We start from the raw sequence: 19,649 nt of genomic DNA, 5'->3' as shown, positions 1-19,649 counted from the left end.
TGAGTTCTTAATTCTTGTTTTAATATTCCAGGATATTGATTCAAGTATTGATGTGCTTATTCAGAGGAACAAAAGTCCATGTCTAAGAGTAGTTCTAACATAATTAAGCGGAGTTGATTGCACGCCTAGAGATAGGGTGACATAATTTTGCCGGATTAGGGTGAAACTGTGACAGCCCTAAAGTGACCCTAGTCGAAAAGTGGTTTCGGGACCGCTAAACCGAGGTACCAAAATATTTGAATGTGATAATTATTGTCTAGAATATGTAAATATGAATGTGTGAAAGTTTCAAGCTTCGATTTAGTCGATTGCACGTGAATTCAGTTAGTAGGACTTATGTGTGATACTTTCGAAATGTGATAGGGTAACCTATAAGGATCTAATAGTGCATGTAATAAAAGGGGGACTTGCATGTCAAATTTCCCCCTAATTAGTAGTGGCCGCCATGCTATGAGTGGAAACATGTCACAAACATGTTATGTTAGTGATGTATGGTAGGAAAAATAAAATAAGAAGTATGGGTAATAAAGAAATGGAAAAAAAAAAGGGAAAGAATGTGTGTGAGTGTTTCTCCCCCCTATTGCCGTGAGTGAAGGAAAGAGAAAAAAAAAATTTGTTTATCCTTTTTCATTTCTTTTGGCCGAAAATTCTAAGGAAGAGGGGAGGAGTTCTTGCTTCATGTTTGGTTTGGAAGAGAATTAGGAGGAGGTTCGGCCATACTTGTATCTAGATTAAGGTATGTTTGATGTTGTGTCATGAGATTCATACATGTCTTTGGTTGCTAGCTTGAGTTCTAATTAGCCCATGGTTCAAATCTTTGCTATGTCATGGGGATGATATTCGGCCAAGGTGGATTTTGTGTTAATGCCATTGCATGCTAAATGTGAAGCTTGTTAATGATACATGTGATGGTGGATTGACGACTCTTGGATTTTCTTTTTAGCATTTTTGAGTGAGACATTAAGTTCTTTGTTTAACCATGACCAAAATTGAAATGGTATGGTGTTGTGATGTATTCGCCATGGTATATTCATAAGTATGATTTATGCTTATTGCATGGTAGGTAAGATTTGTGTTTTGGACTTATGTTTATGTTTGGTTATAATCAACTTAGTGATTCGGCCCTTGCACATATATATATATATATATATATATATGTTTGCACATGATGTATTGGTATGACATATACAATATATCAAGGTATATATTTACACATGATGGTGTTTCGGTTATGGAGTAAATGATGGATGCGTATTGAGTTATAATATGTAATGCATTAGTTAGTAAAATGTATGCCATTTGTGTGTGGTATTGAGTATATAATTGGCCTCAACATAGACATGCATATTCGGCCACATGAATGAGTACATAGGTTGATGTGTTTGTTCGGCCATAGGTAAGCATATTGAAGGCTTATTCTTGACTTAGAAAATTCAGCTAAGGAGAATATTAACTAATGTGTTGAGTTTGATTCACGATTCCGTACATATGTGACTTTAATGTCTAATGAATATATATGGGCTAAGTACCTTGAGTTCCTCTTTTCGATGCTCAAATGATTAAATCAATTTATTTGTTAAATTAAGCTCAAGAACAAAGAGGAACTAAATCCGATAAAGGGAAGGAAAAAGTGGTCGAATAGCCATCGGAATCGTTCGACAACATCCGAGGTAAGTTTTCGAGTAATGGAACTTAAATTATGATTCGATTAGATTATGTCTTAAGTAAATCAAAATCATGCTCTTTGTATGTGGCTATTGAGCCGAAATTGTAAATATGATAAGTGTCTTGTGTTGAGCTTTGGTAATGAAAATGAAATATGGATGTGTCATGATTTATTGATATATGTGTGCATGGTTCTTCGAATGATGTCCGGGCTAAGTCCCGAAGGCTTTGTGCTAAGTGACTATATCCGGACTAAGATCCGAAGGCATTTGTGCGAGTTATTAGATCCAAACTAAGATCCGAAGGCATTTGTGCGAGTTACTAAATCCGGACTAAGATCCGAAGGCATTTGTGGGAGTTACTAAATCCGGGTTAAGTCCCAAGGCATTTGTGCGAAGCTACTATAACCGGCTATGTCCCAAGGTATTTGAACGAGTAGCTATATCAGGTTAAACTCCGAAGGTACGTGATTCGGGAATGAATGAACTTGCTGTAAAAATTTCAGTAAATACGCTTGTGAAATCCCAACAATGAGGCATGTTTCGTGTGTGCTTGAATTAGTTGAGCTCTTACAAATAAGTATTCACTCAGTTGATAAATGAGCTACCGGCCTTTGGCTAAGTTGATCTTTGTGTATGAATATAAGGGTTGGTAATGTGAAGTAAGTATGATATTGAGAATTTGTGCATATGAAATTATCTGTTAGCTATATGAATGCTATACTTTGGTTGTGTTTAAATTCATGGCTCAAACTTACTAAGCATTAAATGCTTACTCCGTTTTCTTTGATTCTTTGTTTTATAGATTTTGGTTCTTCAGCTATCGGACTCGGGATTTTGAAGTCGAAGTCGCCCACACTATCAAAGCTCCTTTCGGTATATTTTTGGTTGGACTTTGAAATGGCATGTATAGGACTACCCTTTTGTTGTAGGTCATGTACCTTTCGGTTTTGTGTAAATTTGGATAGCCATGCGAAAATGGCTTAAGTATACTTTGGGCATGGTACTATAATCATTGAATGTTGTTCATTAAGAGGTATGGAAATGTTTGGAAACGATTAGCCATTGGGATGGTTAATCATGATCATATTTTGTGCTATTTATGTTAAATGGGCTAGTTGAATCATGGAAACTATGAAATAGGTAAAGCCTACCTTAAAGACAGATGCTGACAGCTGCAGTGACGTGGATGTGAAAAATCACTAAAAATAGTAGGAATGGAATTAAATAGTGAATAAATTATGTAAACGAACCTTGACGAGTCTATTTTCATAGGAAAGTAACTAAATGATCATATGAACAGTATGTTAAGAGATATTTAAGTTTTCGTGAGACAGGGCCAGAACGGCTTCTGGAGTCCCTGTTCCGACTTTGGAAATTCATTATAAATTTACCAGAGATAATTAGAAGTCATGCAATATATGTAAAGATTCCTTTTCGAGTGTAGTTTCTGTAGAAACAAACGGCATCAGTATTGAAGCCCTGTACAGGGAGATATCCAAGTCGTAATGCGCAAAGGTCAGTGTAGTCGATCCCTGTAATATGGGAGAATTTAACTAATAAACTGTACTAATTGGCCTGACCAAAAATTGTAGAAAAAAATTTTTAGATGCATATATGAGCCTAGTTTCAGGGAAAAATTACGAAACTTATTTTCGAGTTGTGGAACTCAAGATATGATTTTTAAGGTGTCAGTGACACAGTTAGCCAGCTGTCTGAAAAATTTTAAAATGAACTGTGCAAATAAGTGGATTAAGCCCGTTAACCCCTCGTGTCCGACTCCGGCGATGGTCTCGGGTATGGGGTGTTACAGTTTTATTGGTATCAGAGCTATGGTTTAGTCGATTCTAGGACTACCGTAATGCGTTTGGGTCTAGCTATACATGCCATTTTATGTGATTATTTGATAGTGTGGTGATTTCTGACATTTGCAAATGTGTTTATTTATAGTAATGGATCCCGATCCCGACCGAGCGGTAGCTGATGATCTTGAGAGTGTAGCGCCTGCTCCCGCACAAGGGACAGCGCCGGCGGACTCTCAACCTAATGCTAGTAATCCAAATGATGAAGCTAGACAAGCTTTCTATAGCGTGATGAATGATTGGTTCAACCAATACATTCGAACTAATACGGCTGTTCCACAACCTCCATTCCCAACAAACACAACCCCCGCACCTACAATGCCTCCGGTAACTGACCAAATAAGGTCAAATAAGCCCCCAGTTGATAGAATCCGAAAACACGGGGCTACTGAATTTAAGGCTACGGATAGTGATGATGCCGAGCAAGCTGAATTTTGGTTGGACAACACTATTCGGGTACTCGATGAACTATCTTGCACACCCGATGAGTGCCTAAAGTGTACTATCTCCTTGCTACGTGATTCTGCCTACTATTGGTGGAATACATTGACTTCTGTTGTGCCTAGAGAGCAAGTAACTTGGGAGTTCTTCCAAACCGAGTTTCGAAAGAAGTATATCAGTCAGAGATTCATTGACCAAAAACGGAAGGAATTTCTTGAACTCAAACAAGGTTCCATGTCGGTTACCAACTATGAATGAAAATTTGTGAGGCTTAGCCGGTACGCACGAGAATGCATTTCCTCAGAAGCCGTAATGTGTAAACGTTTCGAGGATGGACTAAATGATGATATAAAGCTGTATGTTGGCATCTTGGAAATCCGAGAATTTGTAGTACTTGTTGAGCGAGCTTGCAAGGCCGAGGAGCTCAGTATGGAGAAAAGAAAAGCTGAGGTGGGAGCAAGGGAGTTTCGTAAGAGGTCTTTGGGGAAGCCCTTCCCACAGTCATCGAAGAAATTTAGAGATGGCTTGGGCCGGTCTAGGGACACTTCAGGCTTTTCTAGACGAGATCGCGATCGACCCCCTGTGAGCACACGAGTCACTTCGATCGCCAGTGTTGGAAATGACCATCGAGACAGAGCGGAATGCCAGTATTGTGGTAAATGGCATTCGGGGAGTTGTAGGTTCCATGACCGCTCCTGTTACAAGTGCAGGTCTGTAACACCCCAAACCCGTGACCGTCACCGGATTTGACCACGAGGTGTTACCGGGCTTACTTCCCTTATTTCTCTCTTGGAAATTATGAATTTCTGTTCCAGGCAGGCTAGCTAACTGCATCACTGTTACCTTAAAAATCATATCTCGAGTTCCCGAACTCGAAAACCAGTTCCGTAAATTTTCCCTGAAACTAGACTCATAATTCCATCTACATCTTTTTTTCTAGAATTTTTGGTTGGGCCAATTTGTACAGTTTATTAGTTAAAGTCACCCCTGTTTCAGGGTTCGACTACACTGACCTTTGCGCATTACGACCTGGATATCAGCTCTTACAGAGCTCCAATGCTCATAACGTTTGTTTCTAATGAAACTAGACTCAAAGGGGAATCTATGCATATAAGGCTTGAATTCTAATTGTTTCTGGATAATTTATGGTAAATTTTCAAAGTCGGAGCAGGGGATCCAGAAACCGTTCTGGCCCTGTTTCACGAAAACCTGAATATCTCTTAAAATCTGACTCATATGACCGTTTCGTTTCTTCCATATGAAAGTAGATTCATCAAGGTTCAATTTCATAATTTATTCACTATTTAATTCTACTTCTACTATTTTTAGTGATTTTTCAATCTCACCTCACTGCTGCTGGCAGCATCTGTTACTAAAGCAAACAATGACTATTTCATAATTCTTCCATGGCCAACTATAATTCATCATACATAATACAAGCTATGGCCACCTTATCAAAATTAAGGTTTCTAAGACTTGTGACTATAGGTTTTAGAATCACACTCAACTGACCACATAGGCCATTTTCGCATGGCTTAAAGTTTACAACCCAAAATTCAACAAAACAAAATAGCCTATACATGCCAAATGTTCTCCTAGATCGACTAAGGAGACAATACCAAAAGATTGTTCGCGGTGTGATGACTTGACGACGGTTCCGAGTACACAAGAGACGAGTCCAAGAGACCTAAAATGAGTGACAAGAAAACACCGAGTGAGTTTATAACTCAGTAAGCCATAAGCATTCCACAACCATCCATTAACAAAATTATTACAACATGAAATAATGAACGAGGCTAAGTACTCCATCCATATCGAACTATATCATAGTTCCTTGGACCTTTCGGTTCAATCTCATACCAAGTCATACATCCACATTTCATATTCTATACAATAAGATATTTGAGGCATTTTACACACCAACTCATTTTCACCACAATCATACAATTGCAATCATCACATAGATTTAAAGCTTACCAAGCTCAACCCCGAGCATGAACATATTACCTATTCGTCATGAGCTCAAGGTACTTACCCGATCCGCTGTCCATACTCAACTCGATGGAGACACACCCTCCATATAATTGTTCGATCGGAGATATTTATATATATATATAGAGTACGCACACACAGTGCTTAATACTCGATTTCGCACACTTAGTGCCATGCGATTTAAGCCCGCACACATAGTGCCATACCCTTCGAGCTCGCACACTTAGTGCCATATATTTCCAGCACGCACACTTAGTGCCATATATTTCCAGCACGCACACTTAGTGCCATATATTTCCAGCACGCACACTTAGTGCCAATCTCGTCACCGCATACACGTATTGCCAAGACACTTAGTGCCGAAAGCAAACTTTCTACACATTTCACTATTTCTTTTACATTCAACAATTGTCATCACTCCATACACATACAATTTCATTTATATATATATAGCATCCCATTAAACACAATTGCATAGATTTTACAATCATTTAAGCAATATCAAACATATGTGCTTAATGACTTACCTTGTGTTGGGCAAATAATTCTAAGTCGGCTACTCGTTGACCTTCGATTTCCCCTTGTTGGACGCCTCTCCTTTAGGATCTTGAGCTTAAACAAACAAATTAACTCATTCAATCGCTTTGGTACATATGTTGGTATCCACATTCTAATGATCATATAACATACGGAACGACATGGTAAAATTTTTATCTTGCTACCTTATGTTCTTGGCTATTCGGCCAATAACCTTATGCAATTTACTATTCTATCAATAATCCAATCACACATACACATATACAAATTCGTATATTAAATAGCCACCCTCACTAACAACCCATTTTAGTTGATTTTATACAATCAAAGGCAATATCATGATTGGGTATACCTAAATAGCCAAATGTGCTAAAATTGATCTAACATCACCTACACACTTGATTAAATGGCCGAATACCCATACTATCAATTATGGCATCATTTTTTTTTATTCTTTCAAACACTTAGTTTTCCTCCCATGAACACTTGGCCGAATTTCTTTTCTCTTCTAGCATAGCTTCACACCTATTTGTAACATCCTATGAATCCACATACATCACATTTCTACATAAATTTCTTTTACTTTTCTTCTACTTCCATTCACAACATCAAAGACACCATACACATATATCATTACTAAGCTTGACACTTAGCATGCAAATGACATCCACACAAACCCACCTTAGCCGAAACTTAACTCATCTTCATGCCTCACCACCACAACATCAAACATCAAACATCAATGATACCAAGAAGACAACACCCATGGCCGAATATCATCCCCATTTCAAGGTAAAGGTTTAGACCATGGGTTAGGTGGGATTCAAACTATCAACTAAAAACATGCATGAGTCTCATGGATAACATCAACATACCTTAGTCTAGCAAACTCCCATGGCTGATTTTCTCAAGCTTTCCCCCCCTTTCTTCTTAGTACATTCGGCCAAGCAAGGAGAAAATGAGAGAATGAACACTTTTTTTTCTTTTCTTTGTTTTCTTCATATTCTCTTTTTTTTTCATTTCTTTATTCTTTCTACATAATCCACTAACTAAACATGTTGGCAACATGTTTCCACTCATAGCATGGCCGCCATCATGCTTCATTTTGGCTAATTTGACATGCAAGGACAACACTTTCCCACATGTATTAATAGGCCACCTTACATTTGCCTAGCACATTTCTAAATTTTCTCACATAAGTCCTATTTGATAAAAATTCACTTACAATTAACAAAATCCAAACATGAAATTTTCACACATGTATATATGCATATAATGAGCATCAATTATGATGGTTAATTATTATTATGACTCGGTTTAGTGGTCCCGAAACCACTTTCCGACTAGGGTCAATTTAGGGATGTCACAACTCTCCCCCACTTAAGAAATTTTTGTCCCCGAAAAATCTTACCGGTAAATAGGCTCGGTATCGCTCTTTCATAGAGTCCTCAAGTTCCCAAGTGGCTTCTTCCATTCCGTGTTTATGCCACAACACCTTCACTAACGGGATTTTCCTATTATGCAACTCTTTTACTTCACGCCTCATAATGCGAACCGGTTCCTCTTCATAGCTCAAATTAGGCTGAATCTCAATCTTAGATGGAGCAATTACGTGCGATGGATCGACCTATATCGTCAAGCATCGAGACATGAAAAACATTGTGAATCTTTTCGAGCTCGGGGCAAAATTAATCGATATGCGATCGCCCAACTCGTTCGGATACTTCATATGGCCCGATGAACCTCGGACTCAATTTGCCCTTACGACCAAATCTAAGCACCTTCTTCCAAGGTGAAACTTTGAGAAAGACCTTGTCTCCAACCCGATATTCAATATCTTTTCTTTTCAAATCCGATACGACTTTTGGCGATCCAAGCAGCTTTCAAACTTTCACGAATCACTCGAACTTTTGCTCGGCATCCTTAACCAAATCAACCCCAAGAATTTACCTTCACTAAGTTCATCCGAATAATGGGGTACGGCATTTACGATCGTATAAAGCCTCGTAAGGCGCCATCTTAATACTTGATTGAAAGCTATTGTTGTGCGAATTCAATCAAAGGCAAATATCTTTCCCATGAACCACTAAACTCAAGGATGCAACATCTCAACATATCCTCCAGATTTGAATTATCCGTTCGGATTGACCATCGGTTTGGGGATGAAAAGTGCTAAAATGCAGCTTGGTACCCAAAGCCTCTTGCGCTTTCTTCCAAAATCGCGATGTAAATCTTGGGTCTCTATCCGACACGATAGAAATAGGCACCCCATGCAATCGAATAATTTGGGAGACGATAATTCGCCAATTTATCAAGCAAAAATCCGTGCGGACAGAATAAAATGAGCGGAGACTTGGTCGGTCTATCAACAATGACCCAGATCGCATCCTTCTTACTTGCGACAATGGCGGATACAAAGTCCATGGTGACTCGATCCCATTCCCACTCGGGTATCGTGATCGGTCAAGTAATCCCGATGGCACTTGATGCTCCGCTTTCACTTGTTGACATATTAAACATCTCAAACAAAGTCGAGATGTCTGGCTGATTTTCTCAAGCTTTCCCCCTTTCTTCTTAGTACATTCGGCCAAGCAAGGAGAAAATGAGAGAATGAACACTTTTTTTCTTTTCTTTGTTTTTCTTCATATTCTCTTTTTTTTTCATTTCTTTATTCTTTCTACATAATCCACTAACTAAACATGTTGGCAACATGTTTCCACTCATAGCATGGCCGGCCATCATGCTTCATTTTGGCTAATTTGACATGCAAGGACAACACTTTCCCACATGTATTAATAGGCCACCTTACATTTGCCTAGCACATTTCTAAATTTTCTCACATAAGTCCTATTTGATAAAAATTCACTTACAATTAACAAAATCCAAACATGAAATTTTCACACATGTATATATGCATATAATGAGCATCAATTATGATGGTTAATTATTATTATGACTCGGTTTAGTGGTCCCAAACCACTTTCCGACTAGGGTCAATTTAGGGATGTCACAACTCTCCCCACTTAAGAAATTTTGTCCCGAAAAATCTTACCGTAAATAGGCTCGGTATCGCTCTTTCATAGAGTCCTCAAGTTCCCAAGTGGCTTCTTCCATTCCGTGTTTATGCCACAACACCTTCACTAACGGGATTTTCCTATTGCGCAACTCTTTTACTTCACGCCTCATAATGCGAACGGTTCCTCTTCATAGCTCAAATTAGGCTGAATCTCAATCTTAGATGGAGCAATTACGTGCGATGGATCAGACCTATATCGTCGAAGCATCGAGACATGAAAAACATTGTGAATCTTTTCGAGCTCAGGGGGCAAAATTAATCGATATGCGACTGGCCCAACTCGTTCGGATACTTCATATGGCCCGATGAACCTCGGACTCAATTTGCCCTTACGACCAAATCTAAGCACCTTCTTCCAAGGTGAAACTTTGAGAAAGACCTTGTCTCCAACCTGATATTCAATATCTTTTCTTTTCAAATCCGCATACGACTTTTGGCGATCCGAAGCAGCTTTCAAACTTTCACGAATCACTCGAACTTTTTGCTCGGCATCCTTAACCAAATCAACCCCGAAGAATTTACCTTCACTAAGTTCAGTCCAGAATAATGGGGTACGGCATTTACGACCGTATAAAGCCTCGTAAGGCGCCATCTTAATACTTGATTGAAAGCTATTGTTGTAAGCGAATTCAATCAAAGGCAAATATCTTTCCCATGAACCACTAAACTCAAGGATGCAACATCTCAACATATCCTCCAGGATTTGAATTATCCGTTCGGATTGACCATCGGTTTGGGGATGAAAGCATGCTAAAATGCAGCTTGGTACCCAAAGCCTCTTGCGCTTTCTTCCAAAATCGCGATGTAAATCTTGGGTCTCTATCCGACACGATAGAAATAGGCACCCCATGCAATCGAATAATTTGGGAGACGTATAATTACGCCAATTTATCAAGCAAAAATCCGTGCGGACAGAATAAAATGAGCAGACTTGGTCATCTATCAACAATGACCCAGATCGCATCCTTCTTACTTGCGACAATGGCGGATACAAAGTCCATGGTGACTCGATCCCATTCCCACTCGGGTATCGTGATCGGTCAAGTAATCCCGATGGCACTTGATGCTCCGCTTTCACTTGTTGACATATTAAACATCTCGAAACAAAGTCAGAGATGTCTCGTTTCATACCATGCCACCAAAACCGACGTTTCAGGTCATTGTACATTTTAGTACTACCCGGGTGGATTGACATTCGACTACTGTGAGCCTCGTTCAAAATCATCGAAACAAGTTCCGAATTCCTTGGAATACATAATTGACCCTTGAACGTCAAGCAATCATGGTCGTCAATCTGAAATTCCGATTCCTCATTCGAAACACATTTGGCTCGCTTAGCAACCAATTCGGCGTCGACCTTCTGAGATTCAAGTACTTGATGAATCAATAACGGTTTGGTCTCTAATTCGACTACTAGCACCTCATCGGCTGAAACGGATAGATGAGCATCCATCGCTCTCAAAGCAACCAGTGCCTTGCGACTTAAAGCATCGGTCACCACGTTGGCCTTTCCCGGGTGATAATCAATGATGAGTTCATAGTCTTTCAACAACTCAAGCCAACGTCTTTGTCCCAGGTTTAAATCTCTCTGAGTCATCAAATATTTTAGACTCTTGTGGTCCGAATAAATGTGACACCTTTCTCCAAACAAGTAATGCCGCCATGTCTTCAAGGCGAACACTATGGCTGCTAGTTCAAGGTCATGGGTCGGATAGTTTCTCTCATGCGGCTTTAGTTGTCTCGACGCGTAAGCCACAACTCGACCTTCTTGCATCAACACACAACCTAACCCAAGCAAGGATGCGTCACTGTATATGACAAACTCTTTACCGAACTCCGGCTGTACTAGTACCGGGGCCTCGGTTAAACGGGTCTTTAGTCGATCAAAACTTTCTTAACAGCGTTCCGACCACTCGAACTTAACATATTTTTGAAGTAGTTTTGTCATCGGTGCAGCTATCACCGAAAAACCTTTCACAAATCATCGATAGTATTCGGCAAGCCCCAAAAAGCTCCTAACTTCGGTAACATTCCTTGGTGGTTTCCAATCGACTATGGCCGAAATTTTGTTCGGTCCACCCGACACCGATCACGGACACCACGTGCCCCAAAAAGCTAACCTCTTTCAACCAAAATTCACATTTATTGAACTTTGCGTATAATCGCTTATCTCGTAAGATTTGCAACACTAGCCTCGGTGTTCAAAGATGTTCGATTTCATCTCGAATAGACCAAAATGTCATCGATAAATACAACTACGAACCGATCCAAGTATGGCCTGAAAATTCTATTCATTAAATCCATAAACACCGCAGGGCATTAGTAAGCCCAAACGGCATCACTAGGAACTCATAGTGACCATATCTCGCTCAAGGCGCTCTTGGGTACGTCCAATCTCGAATTCGTAATTGATAATAGCCCGATCTCAAATCTATTTTCGAGAACACCGAAGCTCCTTCGAGTTGATCGAACAAATCGTCGATCTGCTGATAGCGGATATTTGTTCTTTATCGTAGCTTTATTAAGTCGACGATAGTCGATGCACACCTCATGGTTCCATCCTTCTTTTCACAAACAACACTGGCGCACCCAAAGGCGAAAAACTCGGGCGAGCAAAACCTCTATCCACCAATTCTTGCAACCGAGCTTTCAACTCCTTTAATTCATTGGTGCCATATGATACGGAGCTATCGAAATTGGAGTGGTACCGGTACCAATTCGATGCCAAACTCTATTTCGAACAGTGGCAAACCCGGCAATTCTTCGTGGAAAACATCCGGTATTCACAAACCACGCACAGATTCGGGTTTCTTTTCGACTCCTTGTCATCGAGCACATACGCAAGGTACGCCGCACCCTTTTCTTACATATTTCGGGCCAACATTGCGATATTACAACCGGCAACCCTTTAAGTCCGTAGACTCAACCCAAATTATCTCATTATTCGCGTACCTCAGATCGATAGTCTTGCTTTTGCAATTTACAACCGCATCATGCATGGTCAACCAATCCAACCCAAGAATAACGTCGAATTAAATCGAACGGCAAAAGCATCAAGTCCGCGGAAAACAAGAACCTCGAAACACTAAGGGACTTTTCTTACACACTTTGTTGACAAGCACGTAATGACCCAAGGGTTTGACACCAATTACAAACTCGATAGACTCAATAGGCAAAGTCTTCTTTGGATGCTAAGGTTTCGCATATATAAGAATGAGTAGAACCGGGTCAATCAAAGCAATCACATTAGTATCGAAAAGAGTAAAAGTACCGGTGATAACGTCAGGGGAGGATGCCTCCTCTCGTGCGCGGATGGCATATGCTCTAGCAGGAGCGCGGGTCTCGGATCAAACAGCCGTATCAGTGGCTCCTTTACGATTACCACCCTACCTCCTGAAATCCTCGGGGTCTACCTCTGGTGTCGCCCCACTAGATCTTGCACCTTGCATCTTATTCTTCTCATCTAGTTCCGTGCAATCTCTAATGAAGTGGTCCTTGAACCACATCCGTAATAGGCCAGTTAACATGACTTACCCCAACATTCACCTAGGTGTCGTCTTCCACATTGGGGGCATTCAGGTCGCTCTTGACGATTATTGCCCACACTAGCTACCGAAGTAGCTCGGGAGTCCGTCAATGGTCGGGCTCTGATGGAAATTCCCGTAGTTGCCCTCGACTTACTAGTGTCCTCCCTGAATTTCTTTACGGTCGAGAACGGAGCTTTACTCGCCGATCTTTTACGATAATCTCTTGCTTCAAATTCAGCCTTCTTCTTCTCCTTTCCAAGTTCTTCCGCCTTGCAGGCTCGTTCGACTAGTGTTACGAACTCCTTTATCTCCAAAATACCCACTAGCAGCTTTAAATCTTCATTCAATCCTTCTTCAAATCTTTTGCACATAGCAACCTCATCAGCCACACACTCCCGAGCATACCGACTAAGTCTTACGAACTCATGTTCGTATTCAGATACTGTCATATGGCCTTGCTTGAGCTCCAAAAATTCCTTACGCTTCTGATCGATGAACCGTTGACTAATATATTTCTTCCGAAATTCCGTTTGAAAGAAATCCCAAGTAACTTGTTCCTTTGGGACTATGGAAATCAAGGTCCTCCACCAATAGTAGGCTGAGTCTCGTAACAAGGATATAGCACACTTAAGACATTCATTGGGTGTGCATGACAGTTCATCAAACACTCTAATGGTGTTATCAAGCCAGAATTCGGCCCTTTCGGCATCATCGGTAACTATGGCCTTAAACTTCTCGGCCCCACGCTTCCTAATCAAGTCCACAAGTGGTTTACTCAGCCTCACAGATCGATGGCGATGGCATCACGGGCTCTTGGGGTGGATTATTTAAATTCGGGAATGGTTGGACAGTAGGATTAGTTCGGGCATATTGCGCGACCCACTCATTCATCATGGTGAAGAAGGCTTGTTTCGCCCCTTCATTTTGATTATTCGCGGATGACTGAGGCTCAACAAGCGGTGTCCCTTGCGCAGGAGCAGCCGCTACACTTTCAACGTCATCCGCCAAGGGTCTCTCTATCCCGGGTTCCATCGCTAATCAAAACAAAAATTTCAACCGTCAGAAGTCATCACATTATTAAGCACTAACAATTTGGCATGTATAGCTAGACTCACACGCTCTATGGTAGTCCTAAAACCGAATAAACCATAGCTCTGATACCAATAAAATTGTAACACCCCAAACCCGTGACCGTCACCGGATTTGACCACGAGGTGTTACCGGGCTTACTTCCCTTATTTCTCTCTTGGAAATTATGAATTTCTGTTCCAGGCAGGCTAGCTAACTGCGTCACTGTTACCTTAAAAATCATATCTCGAGTTCCTAAACTCGAAAACCAGTTCCGTAAATTTTCCCTGAAACTAGACTCATAATTCCATACACAAATTTTTTTCTAGAATTTTTGGTCGGGCCAATTGGTACAGTTTATTAGTTAAAGTCACCCCTGTTTCAGGGTTCGACTACACTGACCTTTGCGCATTACGACCTGGATATCATCTCGTACAGAGCTCCAATGCTCATAACGTTTCTTTCTAACGAAACTAGACTCAAAGGGGAATCTATGCATATGAGGCATGAATTCTAATTGTTTCTGGATAATTTATGGTAAATTTTCAAAGTCGGAGCAGGGGATCCAGAAACCGTTCTGGCCCTGTTTCACGAAAACCTGAATATCTCTTAAAATCTGACTCATATGACCATTTCGTTTCTTCCATATGAAAGTAGATTCATCAAGGTTCAATTTCATAATTTATTCACTATTTAATTCTACTTCTACTATTTTTAGTGATTTTTCAATCTCACCTCACTGCTGCTGGCAGCATCTGTTACTAAAGCAAACAATGACTATTTCATAATTCTTCCATGGCCAACTATAATTCATCATACATAATACAAGCTATGGCCACCTTATCAAAATTAAGGTTTCTAAGACTTGTGACTATAGGTTTTAGAATCACACTCAACCGACCACATAGGCCATTTTCGCATGGCTTAAAGTTTACAACCCAAAATTCAACAAAACAAAATAGCCTATACATGCCAAATGTTCTCCTAGATCGACTAAGGAGACAATACCAAAAGATTGTTCGCGGTGTGATGACTTGACGACGGTTCCGAGTACACAAGAGACGAGTCCAAGAGACCTAAAATGGGTGACAAGAAAACACCGAGTGAGTTTATAACTCAGTAAGCCATAAGCATTCCACAACCATCCATTAACAAAATTATTACAACATGAAATAATGAACGAGGCTAAGTACTCCATCCATATCGAACTATATCATAGTTCCTTGGACCTTTCGGTTCAATCTCATACCAAGTCATACATCCACATTTCATATTCTATACAATAAGATATTTGAGGCATTTTACACACCAACTCATTTTCACCACAATCATACAATTGCAATCATCACATAGATTTAAAGCTTACCAAGCTCAACCCCGAGCATGAACATATTACCTATTCGTCATGAGCTCAAGGTACTTACCCGATCCGCTGTCCATACTCAACTCGATGGAGACACACCCTCCATATAATTGTTCGATCAGAGATATTTATATATATATAGAGAATACGCACACACAAGCTTAATACTCGATTTCGCACACTTAGTGCCATGCGATTTAAGCCCGCACACATAGTGCCATACCCTTCGAGCTTGCACACTTAGTGCCATATATTTCCAGCACGCACACTTAGTGCCAATCTCGTCACCGTACACACGTATTGCCCGCACACTTAGTGCCGAAAGCAAACTTTCTACACATTTCACTATTTCTTTTACATTCAACAATTGTCATCACTCCATACACATACAATTTCATTTATATATATATAGCATCCCATTAAACACAATTGCATAGATTTTACAATCATTTAAGCAATATCAAACATATGTGCTTAATGACTTACCTTGTGTTGGGCAAATAATTCTAAGTCGGCTACTCGTTGACCTTCGATTTCCCCTTGTTGGACGCCTCTCCTTTAGGATCTTGAGCTTAAACAAACAAATTAACTCATTCAATCGCTTTGGTACATATGTTGGTATCCACATTCTAATGATCATATAACATACGGAACGACATGGTAAAATTTTTATCTTGCTACCTTATGTTCTTGGCTATTCGGCCAATAGCCTTATGCAATTTACTATTCTATCAATAATCCAATCACACATACACATATACATATTCAGTATATTAAATAGCCACCCTCACTAACCACCCATTTTAGTTGATTTTATACAATCAAAGGCAATATCATGATTGGGTATACCTAAATAGCGAATGTGCTAAAATTGATCTAACATCACCTACACACTTGATTAAATGGCCGAATACCCATACTATCAATTATGGCATCATTTTTTTATTCTTTCAAACACTTAGTTTTCCTCCCATGAACACTTGGCCGAATTTCTTTTCTCTTCTAGCATAGCTTCACACCTATTTGTAACATCCTATGAATCCACATACATCACATTTCTACATAAATTTCTTTTACTTTTCTTCTACTTCCATTCACAACATCAAAGACACCATACACATATATCATTACTAAGCTTGACACTTAGCATGCAAATGACATCCACACAAACCCACCTTAGCGAAACTTAACTCATCTTCATGCCTCACCACCACAACATCAAACATCAAACATCAATGATACCAAGAAGACAACACCCATGGCGAATATCATCCCCATTTCATGGTAAAGGTTTAGACCATGGGTTAGGTGGGATTCAAACTATCAACTAAAAACATGCATGAGTCTCATGGATAACATCAACATACCTTAGTCTAGCAAACTCCATGGCTGATTTTCTCAAGCTTTCCCCCTTTCTTCTTAGTACATTCGGCCAAGCAAGGAGAAAATGAGAGAATGAACACTTTTTTTCTTTTCTTTGTTTTTCTTCATATTCTCTTTTTTTTTTTCATTTCTTTATTCTTTCTACATAATCCACTAACTAAACATGTTGGCAACATGTTTCCACTCATAGCATGGCCAGCCATCATGCTTCATTTTGGCTAATTTGACATGCAAGGACAACACTTTCCCACATGTATTAATAGGCCACCTTACATTTGCCTAGCACATTTCTAAATTTCCTCACATAAGTCCTATTTGATAAAAATTCACTTACAATTAACAAAATCCAAACATGAAATTTTCACACATGTATATATGCATATAATGAGCATCAATTATGATGGTTAATTATTATTATGACTCGGTTTAGTGGTCCCGAAACCACTTTCCGACTAGGGTCAATTTAGGGATGTCACAACTCTCCCCCACTTAATAAATTTTTGTCCCCGAAAAATCTTACCGGTAAATAGGCTCGGGTATCGCTCTTTCATAGAGCTACTATAACCGGGCTATGTCCCGAAGGTATTTGAACGAGTAGCTATATCCGGTTAAACTCCGAAGGTACGTGATTCGGGAATGAATGAACTTGCTGGAAAAATTTCAGTTAATACGCTTGTGAAATCCCAACAATGAGGCATGTTTCGTGTGTGCTTGAATTAGTTGAGCTCTTACAAATAAGTATTCGCTCAGTTGATAAATGAGCTACCGGCCTTTGGCTAAGTTGATCTTTGTGTATGAATATAAGGGTTGGTAATGTGAAGTAAGTATAATATTGAGAATTTGTGCATATGAAATTATCTGTTAGCTATATGAATGCCATACTTTGGTTGTGTTTAAATTCATGGCTCAAACTTACTAAGCATTAAATGCTTACTCCGTTTTCTTTGATTCTCTGTTTTATAGATTTTGGTTCTTCAGCTATCGGACTCGGGATTTTGAAGTCGAAGTCGCCCACACTATCAAAGCTCCTTTCGGTATATTTTTGGCTGGAATTTGAAATGGCATGTATAGGACTACCCTTTTGTTGTAGGTCATGTACCTTTCGGTTTTGTGTAAATTTGGATAGCCATGCGAAAATGGCTTAAGTATACTTTGGGCATGGTACTATAATCATTGAATGTTGTTCATTAAGAGGTATGGAAATGTTTGGAAACGATTAGCCATTGGGATGGTTAATCATGATCATATTTTGTGCTATTTATGTTAAATGGGCTAGTTGAATCATGGAAACTATGAAATAGGTAAAGCCTACCTTAAAGACAGATGCTGACAGCTGCAGTGATGTAGATGTGAAAAATCACTAACAATTTTAGGAATGGAATTAAATAGTGAATAAATTATGTAAACGAACCTTGACGAGTCTATTTTCATAGGAAAGTAACGAAACGATCATATGAGCAGTATGTTAAGAGATATTTAAGTTTTCGTGAGACAGGGCCAGAACGGCTTCTGGAGTCCCTGTTCCGACTTTGGAAATTCATTATAAATTTACCAGAGATAATTAGAAGTCATGCCATATATGTACAGATTCCTTTTCGAGTCTAGTTTCTGTAGAAACAAACAGCATCAGTATTTAAGCCCTGTACAGGGAGATATCCAAGTCGTAATGCGCAAAGGTCAGTGTAGTCGATCCCTGTAACACGGGAGACTTTAACTAATAAACTGTACTAATTGGCCTGACCAAAAATTCTAGAAAAACATTTTTAGATGCATATATGAGTCTAGTTTCAGGGAAAAATTACGAAACTGATTTTCGAGTTGTGGAACTCAAGATATGATTTTTAAGGTGTCAGTGACACAGTTAGCCAGCTGGCTGGAAAATTTTAAAATGAACTGTGCAAATAAGTGGATTAAGCCCGTTAACCCCTCGTGTCCGACTCCGGCGACGGTCTCGGGTACTGGGTGTTACAGAAACCTAATAAGGGAATCCATAGACCAAGTTAATGCAACCCTAGGGTTTTCAATTATAAAGAGATTTCAATTAATCAACCTAGGGTTAGATGTTATTAGTCTCGAGAGAGATAATAATATAACTTAGGAATTTCTACGGATCAAGTCAAGTGAATAAATCGTCTGATTCAGAGTCAATTATTTCTCCAATTTACTTTCTGTGCATTCTTAGTTTAGTAATTATTTTAGATAAAAAGAAAGTTAATACTAGTACTTTTAGTTCTTTTGGGTTAGACATCCCAATCTTGCCATAGCTATACTACTGTTCAATAAGGTGCGCTTGCCTTTGTCGTGATAATAGTTAGTTTTCAAGAACGGACATTCATAAATTATAAAACTTATTGCACTTATCACATCACATTATCAAGTTTTTGGCGTCGTTGTCGAGGAACTAAGATATTAGGAACACTCGATTTTTATTACTTTAGCCATTTTACTTTTATTGCAATTTAAATTTTTATTTTCTTTTATAATTTTTCGTTTATTCACTTCTGGTTGGTTTTTTTATAGTGTATGACTAGAAGAAACCCATTGGGACCATTACTTTTTGATAGTGATATCGATAGCACAGCTCGCAGAACCAAAGAGAAATAAGGCGAAGCCTAAGATACACAGAGGAAGAGCAAGAGGACGACATTCACACCACAACCAAGGAGATGGCTGAAAATTAGAAAAATATACTATCTCCTACGATTGCTGCTGATCCGATAAATTAGAATCCTGCTC

The 19,649-nt window shown here is 39.4% G+C and overlaps 1 long non-coding RNA gene across 1 annotated transcript in view; it reads left to right on the top strand.

The window, feature by feature from the left end:
• The first annotated feature begins 1,638 nt into the window (after positions 1–1,638).
• The window catches only part of LOC128291693 (uncharacterized), an 85,439-nt gene continuing 67,428 nt past the window's right edge, over positions 1,639–19,649 (top strand). The window contains exon 1 of the long non-coding RNA XR_008281513.1: positions 1,639–1,670. This is a non-coding gene — a long non-coding RNA (uncharacterized LOC128291693). The remainder of the gene's footprint in view (positions 1,671–19,649) is intronic.

This window comes from Gossypium arboreum, chromosome 4 (assembly GCF_025698485.1).
Source record: "Gossypium arboreum isolate Shixiya-1 chromosome 4, ASM2569848v2, whole genome shotgun sequence".
Classification (NCBI taxonomy): domain Eukaryota; kingdom Viridiplantae; phylum Streptophyta; class Magnoliopsida; order Malvales; family Malvaceae; genus Gossypium; species Gossypium arboreum.
The sequence above is the reverse complement of the archived record's forward strand: the minus strand, read 5'-3'. Positions and strand labels throughout refer to the sequence as shown.